Source organism: Caretta caretta, chromosome 1 (assembly GCF_965140235.1).
Source record: "Caretta caretta isolate rCarCar2 chromosome 1, rCarCar1.hap1, whole genome shotgun sequence".
Taxonomy (NCBI): domain Eukaryota; kingdom Metazoa; phylum Chordata; order Testudines; family Cheloniidae; genus Caretta; species Caretta caretta.
In genome coordinates, this window is record NC_134206.1 from 34,690,731 (window position 1) to 34,711,494 (window position 20,764).

Consider the following 20,764-nt stretch of genomic DNA (forward strand, 5'->3'; position numbering starts at 1 on the left):
CATTACTTAATATTAAATCACACAGCTGATGCATGGTTAATCTAGCTATGTTTTCCCCCCCCAGATGATCATATTATTCTAATGATTGGATCGGGAATAATTAAACTGAAGTGTATTGTGAAATCAGACTTTCAACTCTAGCTGTGTTTGGCCCTAGTAATGTATTTCCAAGTTTGAATGAATTTTCGAAAAAGAAGTTTTATTTTCTGTTTTGATAAGGTTGGTCTTCTCAGAGCAATGCCAATACAATGCTGGGGGGGGGGGGTTCCCCTCTTTAGTTTTCAAGTGCATTGTAGGCAGGGTGGATAAATCAGCTTTTTAAAAAAATTAGGTTTTTAATTTAAATGAAATACACTTCTTTTTAAAAACAAACCAATTTAAAACTATATTTGAAACAATGAGAATCTAGGTTAAGGCCTAAGTTTACTATAGCCTATTACAATTTCTTTTTTATTTAAATGATTTCATTAATGAGCCCTCTTCAAATCATGAGTTAAAGGGTGCTGCTTTTTAAATTACATGCAGAATCGAGGGAGAAAAACATCTCTAACTTTAGAGGTCAACTCAAGCTTTCTAAATGTCACAATGTCCTATAATACATTAACTATCTATATTATTTTCTGGCTTTACAATGGAGCAAATGCTGGCATTTGCATTTTTCCATTTGTGAGTACTCTCAGTTTCTGTTGTGCAGAAAAGTTTTTGATCTAATTCCTTTTGATTTCAGTTTAGCTAGCAGGTACACAGAGAATATATATATATTTCATTTGGACTATTTCATTCAGTGTTGCAAAACCAATTTGGAGTTGTAATGGAGAAAATCTTGTTTTTCTCTTTCAATCTATGAGTAAAAACCAGATGCAAAAGAATGAGATCTATGAGATATCAAGTTCTGAAGGACATTGGGCCAGGTAGTCAAAATATTTGTGCACCTAAAGATGCAGACAGACGTCCAGTGGAATTTTCAAAGTGCCTAAGCAAGTTAGGTGCCTAACTCCCTTGATTTCAAAGGGAGTTTTCTGGGCCACTAATTCCCAGGGGAATTAGGCACCTGACTTGCTTAGGTGCCTAGAAGGTTTTTCAGAAGTGCCTGTCTGCATCTTTAGCATGTAACTACCTTTGAAAATCTGGCTCATAGCGCCATCCATCAGTTCACTAATTATGATTAATACTTCCTTTTGATTAATAAAGCACTGTTTTAAATCCCAAACATATTTTGATAAACTTATTTTTTCTTCTGTATCCTGCACATTTAAGGTAATTTGATTTAAGTAATAATTTTTTTTTAAAAATGCTGTTGTATATATTTTAAGTGCATTCCAGTTTTCATCCAAATGCAGCTTTACCCACATCTTTCCCCCCCAATATATAATCTAGTAAATAAATGTCATTCACTAATTTATAACAAAAACTGTAAAAACTAAGAATCTGAATAAATACCCATTCAAGGCTTAAAGTTGAATGTTAGCCTAAATGAATATAGATATAGCGTAACTTCCTGGCTAGCAAGAAGTACCAAATTTGGACGCAAGTCAATATGTTTTAATGGTTATAACCCATGACTATGAACTTCTCTTTAAGAAAATAACTAAATACAAATGCAAAACAGGGTAAAATCAGGGATTTAAATCAAAGTTTCCAGCTTGCTGATTTAAATCATGATTAAAATCAGTTATTTAAATCACTTTGATTTAAATCAATCCACCTGATTGTAGGTAACAGCTTTGTCTAAGCAGATATAAATATTAAGTTCATCCTAAAGTCTCCTGGTTCTTGTTGGGGAGAAAATCTCTGAGCAAGACATTAAGCAGGTTTTACAGAGTAATTCAGTGTAAGCTTAAGGGTATTTTTAATAATATATCACACTTGAAAATAAAGCTCATATGGAATTGGGTGCATAATTTTATTGAAAAACGGATACCTGACTTTCCAGAGCAATTCCATCAGAAATCAAATGGCCATAAAATGTTCTGATCGGATTTTAATATCTCTAATCCTGACTTTAGCTGTTGTTACTACAATGCCTGTAGAAGGGCAGTGTCTTTCCTTCTGCTGTTTGTTCTTCACCTGATGGAGAGTGACATTGCCATATGCTACTAAAATATGGTGATATGTATTTCAATATGTTGAAAAATACATGAGACTTCAAGCCTATCTCTAGATTCCCATCATATATCACAACTGCACTGCACAGTAATAAGAACAGTCTGTGGATTATATAAGGAACAAAAGAGTTGCTTCTATGGAACATACTCTTTAAGTGTGTAGTTTTCTGTAATATAGTAATGTGGGAGTTATGCAAACTGTGCTTATATGTATAATGTTACCCGAAGAATGTGTTTAATGAGAATAAAAGATACAAATGTGTGAATTCTTTGCTATTTACATAGATCTTCTCTACGGTCTTCTTTTAAAAGAAAGAAATTAGAGCACATCTTTAAATAAACAAACCAAAAAACTCTATGGCTTCGTTTGAGAAATAATATTTTTCCAGAGCAATCTCTCCGTTAGGGGCTTGTGTGTGTGTGTACCACAGCCCTCTGCTGGCTATGGCAGTACACATGTGTGTAAGCATGGCATTTTCTAAGAGCCTGCTCATTGCTCCTGTCAGGGTTCCCTCCCCACTCTGAACTCTACGGTACAGATGTGGGGACTAGGGTGACCAGACGTCCTGATAAAATCGGGACTGTCCCAATTTTTAGGTCTTTGTCCCACGTCCCGACTGATGCATGGTCGGGACGCCATTTGTTCCGATATTGCAGCTTTGGCCGCTCCAGCGTGTTTTTTGAAAATTTTTTGCTTCGTCAACTCCAGCATTTTTTTTTCTTCCCCCATGTGTCCCGATATTTTCTTTCATCTGGTCACCCTAGTGGGGACCCGCATGAAAGACCCCCTAAATTTATCTCTACCAGCTCAGATTAAAAACTTCCCCAAGGCACATATTCTTCCTTGTCCTTGGAACAGTATCACTGCCACCACCAAGTGAGGTAGTCAAAGATTTAGGAAAAGGACCACTTGGAGTTCCTGTTTCCCCAAAATATCCCCCCAAACCTCTTCACCCCCTTTCCTGAGGAGGCTTGAGAGTAAACAAGGTGAGCACAGACCAGCCCCTTGGGTTTTTAGGACACTAAAAACCAATCAGGTTCTTAAAAGCAGAACTTTATTATAAAGAAAAAGTAAAAGAAGCACCTCTGTAAAATCAGGATGGAAGGTAATTTTACAGGGTAATCAGATTCAAAACACAGAGGATTCCCCTCCAGGCAAAACTTTTTAAAGTTACAAAAAAAACAGGAATGAACCTCCCTCTAAGCCTAGGAAAAATGCACAAGCTAAAACAAAAGATAATCTAACACATTTCCTTCCTATTACTTACAATTTGTAATCTTAGATGCTTAGTTCAGGTATGGCTTTAGAGATGTATTTTTCCTGCCCTGGTCCCTCGCTGTCCTGGAGAGAAAAACAAAGAAACAAAAACCAAAAACCTTCCCCCACAGATTTGAAAGTATCTTCTCTCCTTATTGGTCCTTTTGGTCAGGTGCCAACCAGGTTATCTGAGTTTCTTAACCCTTTACAGGCAAAGGAGGGATTTTATGCTACCCTTAGCTGTATGTTTATAACAGCTCTAATCTTAAATGTACAGAGGGGATTCCTCCCGCCCTCCCACCGACTGGAGTTAGTCACCTCTGCACAACTGTCTCTGCAGTCAAGGCCTTGGGGAGAGTCTTTCTGGGTTGGCGATGTGTAGTTGGGACGGAATTGTGCTGGGGGAGAGCAAGGCCAGGCATTGCTTTAGAACCCCACCACTGCGGGAATCCATTGTAAAGATGATGCAGTTCCCCGTGCTTGAACCGTCCTGTGCCTGGGCACCTACCGCACTTTAAGGGGACTCAGGAAACAGCAATTAGAATGGGAGTCCCTGAAGCACAGTGCCAATCAACTGGTTTGGAGGCCAGGGCTGCCAGACCTGTTGGAAGGAGCAAACCGCTGCTTATTCTGTGGGGCAGTGATTTGCCTCTGGGAATCAAACCCTACTTTTCCAATTCATTGATTGAAGGAAAACTCAATCTCCATGAGAGTTCCTCCTCCCATGGGTATCTAGGCCATGATGGCTGACCCACAAAGATAAGCGTTCTAATATTGCCACGATTTCTGGATGTTCTGCTTTCGGTCAAGTGGTATGGGCCTGCACTGTTGGGAGCAGTCTGTCCTGAATTTTTCAATGGATGCTATGTGTATGATTTAGCTGGCAGCTGGGATGTCAGTATGTAAGCAGCCAGGGCTTTGTTACAGCATGGAACTGCAAACTCAAGAAGTTGAACAGTTGGTAATGTTTGTTAGAACCACTGCAAATGATGATAGGTCAGACACTCAGACAATGTAGTGTGATGTTGCAGTGATGCTTGCTCTGCAAAAGAAGCATGAAATCATCTGGAAAGTCTTTTTAATTTTAAGAACAAGAGTGGTAGTTATTTGCAGGACTCCAATGAGCCATTCAAGCTGCCCATTATAAATTTCTAAATGAAAAAATCTTTTGGTTTTTTTTTAAGATACATAAAATATTTCTACTTACTTTTTCCCCATATTCAATTCAGTCATCTGGAATTTATTTATTAGCGTTGTATTTATTGGAAGTCCAAGCGTAAGCCTAGTTAAAAAGGACTGAGAAAAACCATTAAGCATTTAATTGGGAAAATGCACTGAATAAATCAAAATATAAGTTGTTCATTGATTCATTTCACAGACACTTTCTTTAATCTATGCTCTTCACATTTTCTCTGTGAGCAAGTTGCACCAGTTTAATATACACTTTTTTAAAAGGCAAACACGTGCAAAAAGTGTAGATATTCCTGATTTTGGTATAATCAAAATAAGCCCAGTTTATCTTTAATTGATTAGGATTAAACTGGTTTAAACTGTAGTAAAGAACAAAATGTTCAGACCCATACATAAACATGATTTATTGGGAAAGAATCAACATGGCTTTTGTAAATGGAAATCATGCCTCACCAATCTATTAGAATTCCTGCCAACAAGCATGTGACAAGGGTGATCTAGTGGATATAGTGTACTTACACTTTCAAAAAGCCTTTGACATGGTCCCTCACTGAAGACATTTACACTAAGCAGTTATAGGATAAGAGGAAAGGTCCTCTCATGGATTAGTAACTAGTTAAAAGACAGGAAACAAAGGGTCAGAATAGATGGTCATTTTTCACAATAGCAAGAGATAAATAGTGGAGTCCAAAAGAAATCTGATGAGGTTCTTCAAGGACAAGTGCAGAGTCCTGCACTTAGGCAGGAAGAATCCCATGCACTGCTACAGGCTGGGGACCGAATGGCTGGGCAGCAGTTCTGCAGAAAAGGACCTAGGGGTTACAGTGGACAAGAAGCTGGATATGAGTCAACAGATATGTTGGATATGTTGCCAAGAAGGCCAATGGCATTTTGGGACGTATAAGTAGGGGCATTGCCAGCAGATCAAGGGACATGACCATTCCTCTCTATTCGACATTGGTGAGGCCTCATCTGGAGTACTGTGTCCAGTTTTGGGCCCCACATTACAAGAAGGATGTGGAAAAATTGGAAACCATCCAGCAAAGGGCAACAAAAATGATTAGGGGACTGGAACACATGACTTAAGAGGAGAGGCTGAGGGAACTGGGATTATTTAGTTTGCAGAAGAGAAGAATGAGGGGGGATTTAATAGCGGCTTTCAACTACCTGAAATGGGGGTTCCAAAGAGGATGGATCTAGACTGTTCTCAGTGGTAGCAGATGACAGAACAAGGAGTAATGGTCTCAAGTTGCAGTGGAGGAGATTTAGGTTGGATATTAGGAAAAACTTTTTCACTCGGAGGGAGGTGAAGCATGGGAATGTGTTACCTAGGGAGGTGGTGGAATCTCCTTCCTCAGAGGCTTTTAAGGTCAGGCTTGACAAAGCCCTGGCTGGGATGATTTAGTTGGGGATTGGTCCTGCTTTGAGCAGGGGTTTGGACTAGATGACCTCCTGAGCTCCCTTCCAACCCTGATATTCTATGATTAGTACGGGGGCCTATAGTGTTCAATATATTCATCTATGATCTGGAGAAGGGGCTGAAGGGTGAGGCAACAAAATTTGCAGACAATACAAAATTACACAAGATAGTTAAGTCCAAAGCTGACTGCAAAGAGTTACAAGGGGATCTCACAAAACTGGGTAGCAGGGTGACAACATGACAGATTAAATTCAGTGTTGATAAGTGCAAAGTAATGCACATTGGAAAACATAATCCCAAGGACACATACAAAATGATGGGGTCTAAATTAGCTCTTACCACTCAAGAAAGAGACCTTGGAGTCATCATGGATAGTTCTCTAAAAACATGTGCTCCTTGTGCAGCAAAAGGGAACAGCATGTTAGGAGCCATTAGGAAGGGGATAGATGATAAAACAGAAACTGTCCTCATGCCACTAGAAAAATCCACAGTACACCCACACCTTGAATACTGCCTGCAGTTCTGGTCACCCATCTCAATAAAAGATATAATACAATTGGAAAAAGTACAGAGAAGGGCAACAAAAATGATTAGAGGTCTAGAACGGCTTCTGTATGAAGAGAGATTTTTAAAAAGACTGGGACTTTTCTGTCTGGAAAAAAGATGACGAAGTGGGGATATGATAGAGGTCTATAAAATCATGACTGGTGTGAAGAAAGTCAATAAGGAAGTGTTATTTACCCCTTCACATAACACAAGAATGAGGGGTCACCTAATAAAATGAATAGGCAGCAGATTTAAAACAAACAAAAGGAAGTGCTTTTTCGCACAACACACAGTCAACCCGTCAACCTTGTTGTCGGGATGCTGCGAAAGTCAAAAGTATAATTGGGTTCAAAAGAGCATTAGATAAGTTCATGGAAGGTAGGTCCATTGGCAACTGTGAGCCAATATGGTCAGGGATGTAACTCCATGCTCTGGGTGTCCCTAAACTTCCAGTAGCCAGAAGCATCTGGCACTGGTGCTGGTCAGAGACAGGATTCTGGGCTAGATGGACCATTGGTGTGACTCAGTATGGCCATTCTTATTTCTGATTAGTTTAAGATAAATCAAAAGTTTATGTAGAGATTTGTGCTGGCTTTACTAAGGTCTTGTCTGTATGTAGAAATAGCCTAGAATTCCTCAGTCGCTATTCCACAACTAGTTCCCTAGTGGATGCTTACATTCCACACTAAGTGCTGCGCTATTATGAACCATTAGACCATGGCAATCTGGGGTGTGACTCTATCCTTCACAAGCTGCAGCAGTCTGTCTTTTCTTTTCTTAAGCCCTAAAATTTGGACTAAAGGCATCCTAATAATGCCTTGCCTATAACCATGAACTAATTGTCAATTTACTCCGTCCAAATGGGTAATAAAAGGATGGCTCGCCCTATAAGAATTTTACCAGGATTTTACCAGGGGGGTTGTTTCTGACTTTCAGAGGTCTCCCCAAGAGCAGACAAATTTTCTACTAACCCGTGGGAGGACACTGAAAGCATTGACACTCAAGCAGTAATTCTTTAAAAATAAAATGTCATTTATTTAAAGGGAATAATCAACTACAAAGTATTTAATAAAGCAAGAAGGAACACATACATGCAATACATAAGACATAGTAAAACACTATTAATTCTTATTTAGAAATTAAACATTAAAGTGACCCAATAAAATAAAGACACAGACTACACAGAACATATTACTATACAGAGACCATATAGCAGTTACAATGTGATACTTTAAGGCACACAGAGATCCTGCATACATATGTATACAAACCCTAACATAATACTGTGTAATGCCGACAGACCCTGGTCATCGGCGGGCAGGATTGAACCTGGGAACTCTGGAGCTTAGTGCATGAGCCTCTACTGTATAAGCTAAAAGCCAACTGGCTCTTAGCTAGGGCTGTAGAGCAGACTCATTTTATATCTCTCTCTAAGTGGTCTCAGTGCCACTGGATGGGACAGAACACCACACTCAGGAGGTGTGTGGGTTACAACTGCATGTATTACAAGATAACCAATGGGGCTTCTATACACACACGCGCACACACACACACACATATATATATATATATAAATATTAGGGCTGTCGATTAATCGCAGTTAAATCACGCAATTAACTCAAAAATTAATTGCAATTAAAAACATTAAATTTCAATTGGTAGTCTATTGTTTAACAGTGTGATTAAAACTGTGATTAATCACGATTTAAAAATATTAATCGTGATTAATCACAGTTTTAATTGCACTGTTAAACAATAGAATACCACTAGAAATTTATTAAATATTTTGGATGTTTTTTTACATATTCATATATATTGTATTCTGTGTTATAATTGAAATCAAAGTATATGTATTATTTTTATTACAAATATTTGCACTGTAAAAATGATAAAAGAAATAGTATTTTTCAATTCACCTCATACAAGTATTGTAGTGCAATCTCTGTCATGAAAATAGATTTACAGATGTAGATTTTTTTTTGTTACATAACTGTGCTCAAAAACAAAACAATGTAAAACTTCAGAGCCTACAAGTCCACTCAGTCCTCCTTCTTGTTCAGCCAATCGCTAAAACAAACAAGTTTATTTACATTTACAGGAGATAATGCTGCTCTCTGCTTATTTAAAATGTTACCAGAAAGTGAGAACAGGCATTTTCATGGCACTTTTGTAGCCAACATTGCAAGGTATTTACATGCCAGCAGGGCTGGATTAAGGCAGGGGCTTCTGGGGCTGCAGCCCAGGGCCCCGGCTCAAGGGGGAGCCTGGAAAAATAAACAGGCCGTGGTCTCTGGGCTGCTAAAAGGGACGCTCAGGCAGGCTGCCTGCCTGCATGCCGTGGCCCCATGCCACTCCCTGAAGTGGCCACCAGGGGCAGCAGAGACGTGCTAGCAGCCAGCCGCTTCCGCGAATGGCCAGGGGCTATGGCAGGCAGGCAAGCAGGCAGCTTGAGCCCTTCTGCGCCGCCGGCCAAGAGCCGCTTGTGGTAAGTGCTTCCCAGCTGGAGCCTGCACCTCGTACCCCCTCCTCCACCCGAACCCTACCCCACGTCAGAACCCCCTCCTGCACCCAAACTCCCTCCGAGACCCTGCACCCCCTCCTGAACCCCACCCCCTGTCCCAGGTCAGAATCCCCTCCTGCACCCAAACTCCCCCTCAGACCTCGCACCCCCTCCTGCACCCCAGCCTCTGCCCCAGCCTCCACCTGCACCAAACTCCCTCCCAGGAAAAAGATTTGTATACAAGGGCCTCAGAAAATCTAATCTCCCTGGGCCCACAGGAAAGTTAATCCAGACCTGCATGCCAGATATGCTAAACATTCGTATGCCCCTTCATGCTTCAGCCACTGTTCCAGATTACATGCTTCCATGCTGATGACGCTCATTAAAAAAATATTGCGTTAATTAAATTTGTGACTGAACTCCTTGGGGGAGAATTGTACGTACCCTGCTGTTTTACCTGCATTCTGCCATATATTTCATGTTATAGCAGTCTCAGATGATGACCCAGCACATGTTGTTCATTTTAAGAACATTTTCACTGCAGATTTTACAAAATGCAAAGAGATACCAAGTAAGATTTCTAAAGATAGCTACAGCACTCAACCCAAGGTTTAAGAATCTGCATTGCCTTCCAAAGTCTGAGAGGGACGAGGTGTGGAGCATGCTTTCAGAAGTCTTAAAAGAGCAACACTCTGAATCAGAAACTACAGAACCCGAACCACCAAAAAAGAAAATCAACCTTCTGCTGGTGGCATCTGACTCAGATAATGAAAATGAGCATGCATTGGTCTGCACTGCTTTGGATCGTTATCGAGCAGCATCTGTCATCAGCATGGACGAATGTCCTCTGGAATGATGGTTGAAGCATGAAGGGACATATGAATCTTTAGCTCATCTGGCACATAAATATCTTGCGATGCCGGCTACAACGGTGCCATGAGAATGCCTGTGCTCACTTTCAGGTGACATTGTAAACAAAAAGGGGGCAGAATTATTTCCTGCAAATGTAAACAAACTTGTTTGTCTGAGCGACTGGCTGAATAAGAAGTAGGACTGAGTGGACTTGCAGGCTTTAAAATTTTACATTGTTTTATTTTTGAATGCAGGTTTTTTTGTACATAATTCTACATTTGTAAATTCAACTTTCATGATAAAGAGATTGCACTACATTACTTGTATTAGGTGAATTGAAAAATACTATTTTTTTTACAGTGCAAATACTTGTAATAAAAAATAAATATAAAGTGAGCACTGTTGACTTTTTGTATTCTGTGTTGTAATTGAAATAAATATATTTGAAAATGTAGAAAACATCCACACATTTAAATAAATGGTATTCTATTATTGTTTAACAGTGCGATTAATAGCATGATTATTTTTTTTAATCGCGTAGCAGCCCTAATATTTATATGAATGAAAGCATTATAAGCTTGTTACAATTTAACATTACCATTCTATGAGTGATGATAAAATGGTCATAGGATGAGGTGGGAGTAGATGTCATTCAGAAGCAGACATTTAGCTTTATTTACAGGCACACCCAGTAATTTCTTAAAATTAAATAGAAAATCAGACTTACACTCCTTCACTAAAAATCCCTCTGTATCGTCTTTTGGTCCTTTTGCTCTGGACACAAAAGGGCAATGGTTGACCGGGCTATCTCACTGCAACTGCTGCTTCCAACTGCTGCTTCAGAGTGCTGTCTGCTGCTTCTGTGGCTGCTATCTTCTGGAAGCTTCATTTGAGAGGTAGCTTCTTCAGGTAGCTGCTTCTTTTCTCCTTGCTGGTTGATCTTCTCTGCTTGGCCTCACCCTCACCACCACCACACACACACACACTCACTCACTCACTCACGCTCTCTCTCGGCTGTCAACCTTATATTTAGTCTCTAGTAGCCTCCGATTGGTTGCTTTTTCAAGCTTAGCAATTAGCATAGCTCCTCCATCTCTAATTATACTGGCTCAGCCTGGCTTTATTAGCATAGACCCTGATTCTGTCTAGACCCTTCTTCTAGCTATTAGCATAAGTCCTCCTCCTAACTCCACCCTTCAGGCATTTTGGAGAGGAAGCTGAGTTATGCCTGTTGAACTCTATTTCATCCCATCTCTTATCTGCTATTGATCAACTTAGTCTGTGTCCTCCATTTTGATGGTTTTTAATAGAGAATCATTGTATCTGCTATTTTGAATTTTTAACTATAAACTATAGACTCATAGAATATCAGGGTTGGAAGGGACCTCAGGAGGTCATCTAGTCCAACCCTCTGCTTAAAGCCCCAACTAAATCATCCCAGCCAAGGCTTTGTCAAGCCTGACGTTAAAAACTTCTATGGATGGAGATTCCACCACCTCCCTAGGTCATGCATTCCAGAGTTTCACCACCCTCCTAGTGAAAAAGTTTTTCCTAATATCCAACCTAAACCTCCCCCACTGCAACGTGAGACCATTACTCCTCGTTCTGTCATCTGCTACCACTGAGAACAGTCTAGATCCATTCTCTTTGGAACCCCCTTTCAGGTAGTTGAAAGCAGCTATCAAATCCCCCCTCATTCTTCTCTTCCGCAGACTAAACAAGGCCAGTTCCCTCACCCTCTCCTCATAAGTCATGTGTTCCAGTCCCCTAATCATTTTTGTTGCCCTCCACTGGACGTTTTCCAATTTTTCCACATCCTTCTTGTAGTGTGGGGCCCAAAACTGGACACAGTACTCCAGATGAGGCCTCACCAATGTCGAATAGAGGGGAATGATCACGTCCCTCAATCTGCTGGCATAATTAATTATTACTTATCTAAAGCCCTAATTCTAAAACTAACTACTGTTTCATGAAAGCTAAAGCATTATCATACTGTCCCCACCATTGTTATGCAAATTTGAGAGGTGATTTTCACAATGTTTTAAATCCCTCTTTCTAGCTGTTTTTCCTACATATCTCTGTCTTAGGTGCTGCAAGCTTTTACACAGGATCAGAACAGCTAAGAAAACAAATATCTTGTATCACACTCTGATCACGCATATTTACAGTTCATTAGTGTGCTTTGATCTAGTCATATTTGAAACTGGACGCGCTCAAAGCGTACTAACAAACTGTTAACACACATCAGCAGGATGCACACAGACAGTTAGACCATGGTCTACTGCAGGGTAGATTCCCATGTCAGCTAGCCAGGCTCTTATTTTTCATATAGACAAGTCCTGAGCGTGCCTTTGTGCAGTTTAGTTTTATGCATATAGCAAGTACAGTGAGCTAAGGGGCAAAAAGCCAGTCTTAGTGTTGAATAAGAGTGTCCACATGGGGTACTAGTGCAGAATAGCTATTGTGTTTTAAGTTCACACCCTAACTGATTTCACAGTAGCTTCTCCATGTGGACAAACCCTAATTCAGTTTAATAACTGATTTAAGTTGGTGATGCAACTTTCTCATGTAGAGAAAGGTTATTTATCCATTCACATAACACAAGAATGAGGGGTCATCTGATGAATTGAGTAGGCAGCAGGTTTGAAACAAACACAAGGAAGTGCTTCTTTACACTATGCACAGTCAACTATGGACCTCATTGCCAGAAGAGGTTGTGAAGGTCAAAAGGATGAGTAGGTTCCAAAAAAGGCCTTATTTCCTATTTAATGAAACTACTCACACGCTTAAAATACCGTGCTGACCTACAATAGCAAATTCAGCTGTCTGCGTGGCTGAGTTGGTGGGAGTGCTGCTTTGGGCCAGATCGCCCATCCTGACACTCCACATAAAAGTGGCATGATGATGCTCATGAAAACTATTTGTTCTCTTCTTGTAGTTTAAGACCCTAATGCTGCAGCACAGTTTCTGTGAATGGTCCCTTGCATAGACTCCACATGAGGTCAGTGGGGCCTCTGTGTGTACTGCCTGTGCAGAGCTCATTGCGTGATTAAGGCTTAACAGGCTTGGCTGACATGCTGAATGCTAGGCTTGGCCCTGTTAAGTATCAGTAAACCTCATTCTGAGAGAAAAAATTGTGTAAAACTCAAACTTCTCTTTTGTCTGTCTGTCTGTCTGAGATATTTCCAACCTCTGGGCTTTATCCAGTGTGTCTCCATTTCCTACCCACACAAACAGACATCTGTAGTGGTGGAGAGGCCTCATATCTGTTACCTTCTTGCAGTTATTTGGTGGCTTCCCCCAACCCTCTGCTAGACTAATTGAGTGTTAAGAGCATCATGTAAGGAGAAAGCCATTGCAGTGCTCAGCAAGCATCATTGGTCCCACGAAAGCTGGAAACAAGGCTACATCTTCTTGACCACCATGTAGTTGCACCTTATCCATTAACTATTTACATATACAGACATCCCTTGCACTGCTATAACTTAGGTTTAGAGTACATTGTTCTTCTGTGGCATCCTTTTGACCGGTGATCTGCCAACGACAGACAAGCAAACTGCAGAACTACAGAGCTCAGCACCCATCATGCCCTTGAATTAGTTTTATGTGATGCTTTATCTGCTGGTTCTCCATCACAGTAACATTCAGCTGAGATCAACAGACCACCAGGAGATACGTTGCACATTCAGCAGCACAATATGCATGTTTTATTTGGTCCACATGGCAACTGTTAAGGCTAGTTTTTTAAATCAAAAAGTCATCATTTCACCACTGTCTGTCATTACTCCTGGCTTTTCACTAATGTAAGTGAGAGCAGAAGCAGGCACATTTTGTAGTGAGTTACATACTGATAGGTTCATGATTCTATAGGGAAATTCTGTAGCCTCTAGTGTTCCGCAACCGCTTTTATACAACCTTGCAAATTACAACTTATTTTACTAAGCAAGAGGGAGTACTGGACAGGATACTGTGGTTAGCTCCTAATTTTTTGAGAGAGATTCTTAAATGCTACTTGGACAGCAGACCTTGGTCTAATGCATCACATTAGAAGAACAGCACATCTTGGTACTGCACAGGAATATTGAGGAAAAACCAACATTGTGATGGGAGATTTGGCCCAAAGCAGGACTCCTACCAATTCAACCACGCCAACAGCTGAATTTGCTATTGAAGGTCAGCAAGGTATTAAAGCATTTGAGTAGTTTCATTGACTTTAATGGTATTACTCCTGTGCTTAAATTCAGGTGTTTGCTTAAGTCACTTGCTTAAGTCAGGGCCTAAATTCAGGGTTTGTACAAGGACAAGACAAAGGAATTTACAGGCTTAGAGAATTGACCCAGTGTGGTATTTTTTTTATATGATAGCCTTTGACTAGCCTTTCTTTCATTAGCAATTCTGGCAATGTGGGTGTTAAATTTAGTTGACTTGCATTTCAGAAAAAAATAGCTATTCCTGCTTTAACTATGTTATGCTGTTATGAACTTTCATTCCATTAACTGAGGGATGGATTATGTGGAACCAGAAGGGAGAAGAGAACCCCAGACTATCCCTTTATGTATTTATAAGTAATAGTGAATGGAGAACCATGCTTTGTGTTCATGAAAACATTGCACAGTTCCCTGAATTGCTCCTGACGTGCATAATCTGAATGCAGATCACAGTTTTATGTTCATTAGAGGTGCTATAAAATAGCAATAAGTACTGAAATTTATAACCAATGGAATTTGCTATAAATGATGGGTGCTTTATCGTCTGTTAATGCACAGTTGCTGGGATAACTTTGCAGTTTTGTCATTTTATAACTTTTCATAAAACATATTAGAACAGCATGTTCACACTGGCATAGTTAAGGATGAGTTGCAGTTTCCATTATAAACCTCTGTTTTCAGCCATAAAAAGTCACTCTGTGTTGCAACTTGGCACATAAGTTGTAGCACAGCGTTGTTTTTCTCTTAAACAGCCAGATTGGGTAATTTCAAATAATTTATATATGAATACAAAAAAGTTGTCTATTTGTTGATTTTTGGATTCATTTTTGATCTTGTGCATAGAACTCAAAAGTAGCTTTAATTTAAACTAGGAAAACAGCTGTTCACTAGAGCCATTCTCTTTTAGTGAAATGAATTCATTTTCTCTGTGTCCCAATAGAATAACAATGTGCTTCCATTTACTATAAAAATCCATAATAACCAGTGGCCTCAAATGGCCATTACCAAGACTGATACCTCTACACAGATCAATTTAATTGGCCAAAGGGAACTTTGACTTTGAAGAGTCCAGATCAGGATCTGGCCCATTATATATCTCTCTCCATAGGGCAGCTAGACTCCCATATGCAAATCAGGTTTTCCCCACATGAGAGAGAAGACTTTATGAGTATTTAGCAAGGAAGAAAACCCACATCTTTTTTATAATAATTTTGCACTTAACTGAACTTTACATCAAGGATCTCTAAGCGCTCTATAAAATTGTGTAAGTATCATCACTAGAGCTGGGCAAAACTTTTCAACTGAAAAATGCAGATTTGGCTTCACTGAAACATTTTGTGAATTCCTGTTGATTTTGACAAACTCTTTCCATCAGGGGAAAAAAGAAAACAAATTTGGAAATATCGAAACAAACTATTTTGATGCTTTTGAAAGTAACAGTATTGATTTTTGTGGGGAGGGTCCTATGTTCACAAGAAGACAAACACCTATCTCTAATGTTTATGTACCTCTGGCATTCACAAAGCCAAGGAGAGGGTGAAACCCCCTTTATACTCAAAAGCCCAGTAGAATTGGAAAATTTCTGATATTATCTTTGTGAAAAAAATATATGACTCTGTTTCCCCCTCACATTGTGTTGTTACCCACCAGGGTGATGGGGTTAATCTTTTTCTCTTCCAGTGGGGAGATCTGACAGACATGAGACCTTGGAAGCATGGACAACTTCAGACTATTATACTGAGATGGGGCCTATGATGTGGGCACATGGAATATTCATAGATTTTTGTTTGAATAAGTGGTATATATATCTTTGTATTCCTGGCTCACTGGGTGGATTTCCTGTGGAATCTGGAGTCACTGTGGGATGATAAATGCAGAGTCCCAATGCCAATTATGTAGATACCCATCCTTTGAAGTTTTGCCTCATTGGAAAGGGGCATTAGCTCTTTTTTCAGGAGACCTGAGCATAAATGCCCTAAACTCTAGAAAGTGTCTCTCTGAACTTACTCAGGAACCCTCATGAAACTTTAATTAAGAAGACAAAACCCTGCTGCAAGGATTTGACAGATTTTTGAAACTTAGGTGGCATCTGATAAGATTAGCAGGCATGTAAAGTGTTTGTTGTTTTATGGTATGTTTTCACCTTAAAAAATATACTGCTCTTTGTGGAGGCTGGCTAATCAGTGATAAACACTGTCATAGCCCTTGAGAGAGAGCATAATTGCATGTGCTGGGCTACAGTCAGTGCTGCTAGATAAGCAAAATGAATTGCAAGGGGACCGCAATCCTAAACCTCTGTTCTGGAGGGAGAAGAATGTGATTTCCTGCTCATACGGAGGTGTCAGCTAGAGGTCTTGAGGAGACCCACAGAGGTGCAGTTAACCTCAGAACTGTGACACACGTGGTGCCTCCCCTCCCCCATATTCAATGGTTAGGGCATTCAGCTGGGAGGGAGACGTGGGTTCAAGGCCCCACTCTGCCTCATTTGAACCCAGGTCTTCCTTTCTCCTAGGTGAGTGCCTTAACCACCGGGTCATTGGCAATTCTGGGGTGGGCTACTCAATCTCTCCTGTGGAAGCTGTTCCATTTTTAATAAACAATTACATATTCATTGGTCCATACAGAATATTTAATTATTTAAATACAATGGAACTGCTTCAAAAGGAGAGACTGAGACTACGCCATGCCAGAATAGCCAATTGCCTGGTGGCTAGGGTTCCCCCCTGGGAGGAGGGAGACTGTGGCCAAGTCCCTGCCTAAAATTGGGCAGAGCAGGGCTTCAAACCTAGATCTCCCCCATTACTAATGAGTGCCCTGAACGCTGGGCTGTGGGATATAAGAAGTGGGGGGAGGAGGAATACGTCTCCTAGGTTTTGTGAATAGCACCTATATGTTGGTATTAGGTGGCTAAATTGCCTTGTGAATCTAGCCTTTTATATCCAAATATCCTTTGCCTTTTTTTTTAAAATAAAAACTGTTAAAATTGACCAAAATTGAAACTTAGGGCTTGTCTACACTACCGCGCGGGGTCAATCTAAGATATGCATCTTCAGCTACGTGAATAGCATAGCTGAAGTCAGCATACTTAGTTCTACTTACCGCGGTATCTTCACTGTGGTAAGTCAACAGCTGATGCTATCCCGTTGACTCTGCTTGTGCTTCTCGTTCTGGTGGAGTACCAGAGTCAACGGGAGAGCGCTCAATATAGATGCAATAAATCGACCCCCGCTGGATAGATTGCTGTCCACCGATCTGGCGGGTAGTGTATACAAGCCCCAATCATTTAGTTTCTGGTCAAATGAAATGTTGTTGTTGAACCCAAAACAATTTTTACTTGACTTTTCAATGGGCTGAAAATTCCAAAAACGTCAGTTTCAAGTGACCCTGAAACAATTTCCTCTCCCCCCCCCCCCCCAGTTTTTTGGAACTGCCAATCAATTAAAAAATCAGTTATTCACCAAACTCTAATTAATAACCCCATTTTAAAGATGGGGAAGTGAAAGAGTTGTTTAACACAACATAATGATCTGTGTAGGAAAGTAAGAACATCTAGATCTCTGGTTTGTTGCTGGACAGCATGATGCTTCAGGTTGGCCCCACTCTCCCCACAAATAGTTCTGAAGAGATGTAGAAATGAAAATTTCCTAAGCAGTAAAACTAAATGAAACTGCTGTTGTTTTGGAAACTACAGTGAACAGAGATAAAATTCCTAAAATGCCTGAAAGTCACTAAAAATTACAAAGGTACATGCTTGTCATTACCATTAATTGTGACTGAAGGAAAATAGTCATTTGCTGATTGGTAGGAATTGAATGGGAATGCTGAGCACCACGTGTTAGATCCAGTGGGGAAAATGAAAGGAAAGCATACATTTGTGTTTAATACAGATGTAGGTGTTATAACATGTCGTTGAAAAAGACATTATTAAATTTCTAAAGGCTCGCCCTGTGCTTTATTCTTTGGTAAATTCATAGAAAGTCTGGTGGAAGAATTGCAAAAGTAGGAAATAATTTTACCAATGGAGTTCAGTGAGTGGTTTGACCTAATTGTGTTCCAAAACATGGTGAAGTGTAAGAACTCGTCTTCGAGGAGTGTCGCTGTGGGTGTTCTGCTTTACGTAGTCGGAGATCTTTAGTAGCAGTGCCTGGTTGGTTCACACATGCGTTGTCCCCATCTTGCACCACCTCAGGCGGTTACATAGTGCTGCGTGATTAACACTTCCCCAATTCCTTCTCTACTACCCTTGGTTTAAGACAGAGCAATTAGCGGCACCTTACAGCTTATGTTATCTAGCTTTAACTTTAGAGTACTAGCTAGTTAATTAATAGTTAATTACCCTATTTCTTCCCTGTTTATTTCTTTTTAAAAAATGTCTTACCTTGGGAATTTAAGTTTCAGTTATTAGGATACCCCTTAGTGCAGTATAGTTACCCTCCCACATGGGAGAAGCCCTATTCAAAGGGTCATGCCCGGCTCCCCAGGTTTTAAACATTGCCTCGCTTGCCGGTCATCAATCCTGGTTTCTGATGGGCATTCACAGTGTGTCCGCCGCCTTGGCGAGATGCACATACCACAGAAGTGCTCCCATTGCCACAATCTAAAGGCCTGCACCAGGAAAGCAAGGGACCTACAGCTAAAACTCCTCATAATGGAGAAGTCTTTGCATCTGGCATCTGATCCGGGATTACAGACCCCTCCTGGGTCTCTAACGGTGGTTTCTGACAGAGGTTTCCCACCATCCTCTGAGAGGAAGGAGCACTCCTCCAAGGAGATGACAAAGAAATGGGTTCTGACCTCCCCTTCTCAGGAAACCACCAAAATGAGACATTCTCTGACCTGTCAGATCCCCTTGGTACCAACCACACTGAGACCATCCACCTCCGAAGTAGCGGGACCAACCGGTACTGTGGGTACCATGTGAGCCAAAGACCCTAAATGGGCTGGCTTGGAAAAAGATACAAAAGGGAAACCTAGTATGCAGCACCAAGCAGCTCAGCAGTGGTGTGGACTGTGGTGCCACGTTCTGTCTCCACAGCACATTGCGCATGACTCTTGGCACCAACAACCACAGTAAAGGCACTGGTACCACTGACAACACCCTCCTCGGTACTGATGCTCCGTACTGCAGCAATTTCTCTGACATAAAGACCCTTTTAGTCGCCTCGGCACTGGAATCTCCACTCGTTGGTATTGCTGGTACTCCTGTATGCTTGGTACCATGACAACTTACCACAGCACCCAGGTCAGCTCCTTCTTTATCCAGTGACAAGGATGATGATGATGAAGGGGAGAGCTACTCCTCGCATCACTCCTCACCTATCCACACAGCTACCAGAACAAGTCCACTAGAGCAACATGAACACCACCCCAGACCTGAAATTCAAGGATGGCACAGACACCCACGGATGCCACCATCAATGCCGTGCCCACCACAGTGGCCTTACTGGGACCTATAGGCCGCATACTGCTAACACTATCCTAAGCCTCCCAGTCCACACAGGGAGAGGTTGAGGCATTCTTGATGACCCTCTGTACCTGGACTCTCTAAATCTCTGGAAGAGGCAGTCAAGGAAATGGAGGAGACTTTGGATCAGGAAGTCACCGCAGCTGCCAGTCTTTCATCGTCCTCTCCGCATGAAGCTATCATGCCCCCACCATCCATGATGGGGGATGACTTTAAACAGTTCCAAGAATAGAGGGGACGTGATCGTTCCCCTCTATTCGACATTGGTGAGGCCTCATCTGGAGTACTGTGTCCAGTTTTGGGCCCCACACTTCAAGAAGGATGTGGATAAATTGGAGAGAGTCCAGCGAAGGGCAACAAAAATGATTAGGGGTCTGGAACACATGAGTTATGAGGAGAGGATGAGGGAGCTGGGATTGTTTAGTCTGCAGAAGAGAAGAATGAGGGGGGATTTGATAGCTGCTTTCAACTACCTGAAAGGGGGTTCCAAAGAGGATGGCTCTAGACTGTTCTCAATGGTATCAGATGACAGAACGAGGAGTAATGGTCTCAAGTTGCAGTGGGGGAGGTTTAGATTGGATATTAGGAAAAACTTTTTCACTAAGAGGGTGGTGAAACACTGGAATGCATTACCTAGGGAGGTGGTAGAATCTCCTTCCTTAGAGGTTTTTAAGGTCAGGCTTGACAAAGCCCTGGCTGGGATGATTTAACTGGGATTTGGTCCTGCTTCGAGCAGGGGGTTGGACTAGATGACCTTCTGGGGTCCCTTCCAACCCTTATATTCTATGATTCTATGATTCTAAGAAGATCACAGGCTCACTGGAGATACCGCTGGAAGAAGTTGAGGAGTCCCAACATAAGTTATTGGACAGTCTCCAGACTTCAGCCTCTTCCAAAATTGCCTTCGCAATAAACAAAGCTCTCATGGAACCAGCCAAGACCATCTGGCAAACCCCAGCAACAATTCCATCCACCTGCAAAAGAACAGATAAAAAATACTATGCTACTTCTAATGGGATGGAATTTCTATTTTCACACCCTACGCCAAACTCTCTTATGGTAGAGGCTATGAACGAGTGGGGCAAACAACACCATTCCAGATCCACCCTATATGATAGGGACTGGAAGAGATTGTACCTTTTTGGTCATCAAGCTTATTCTTCAGTGACCTTACAGTTCAGGATCAAAACTATGAAGCATTAATGGACAAATACAATCAC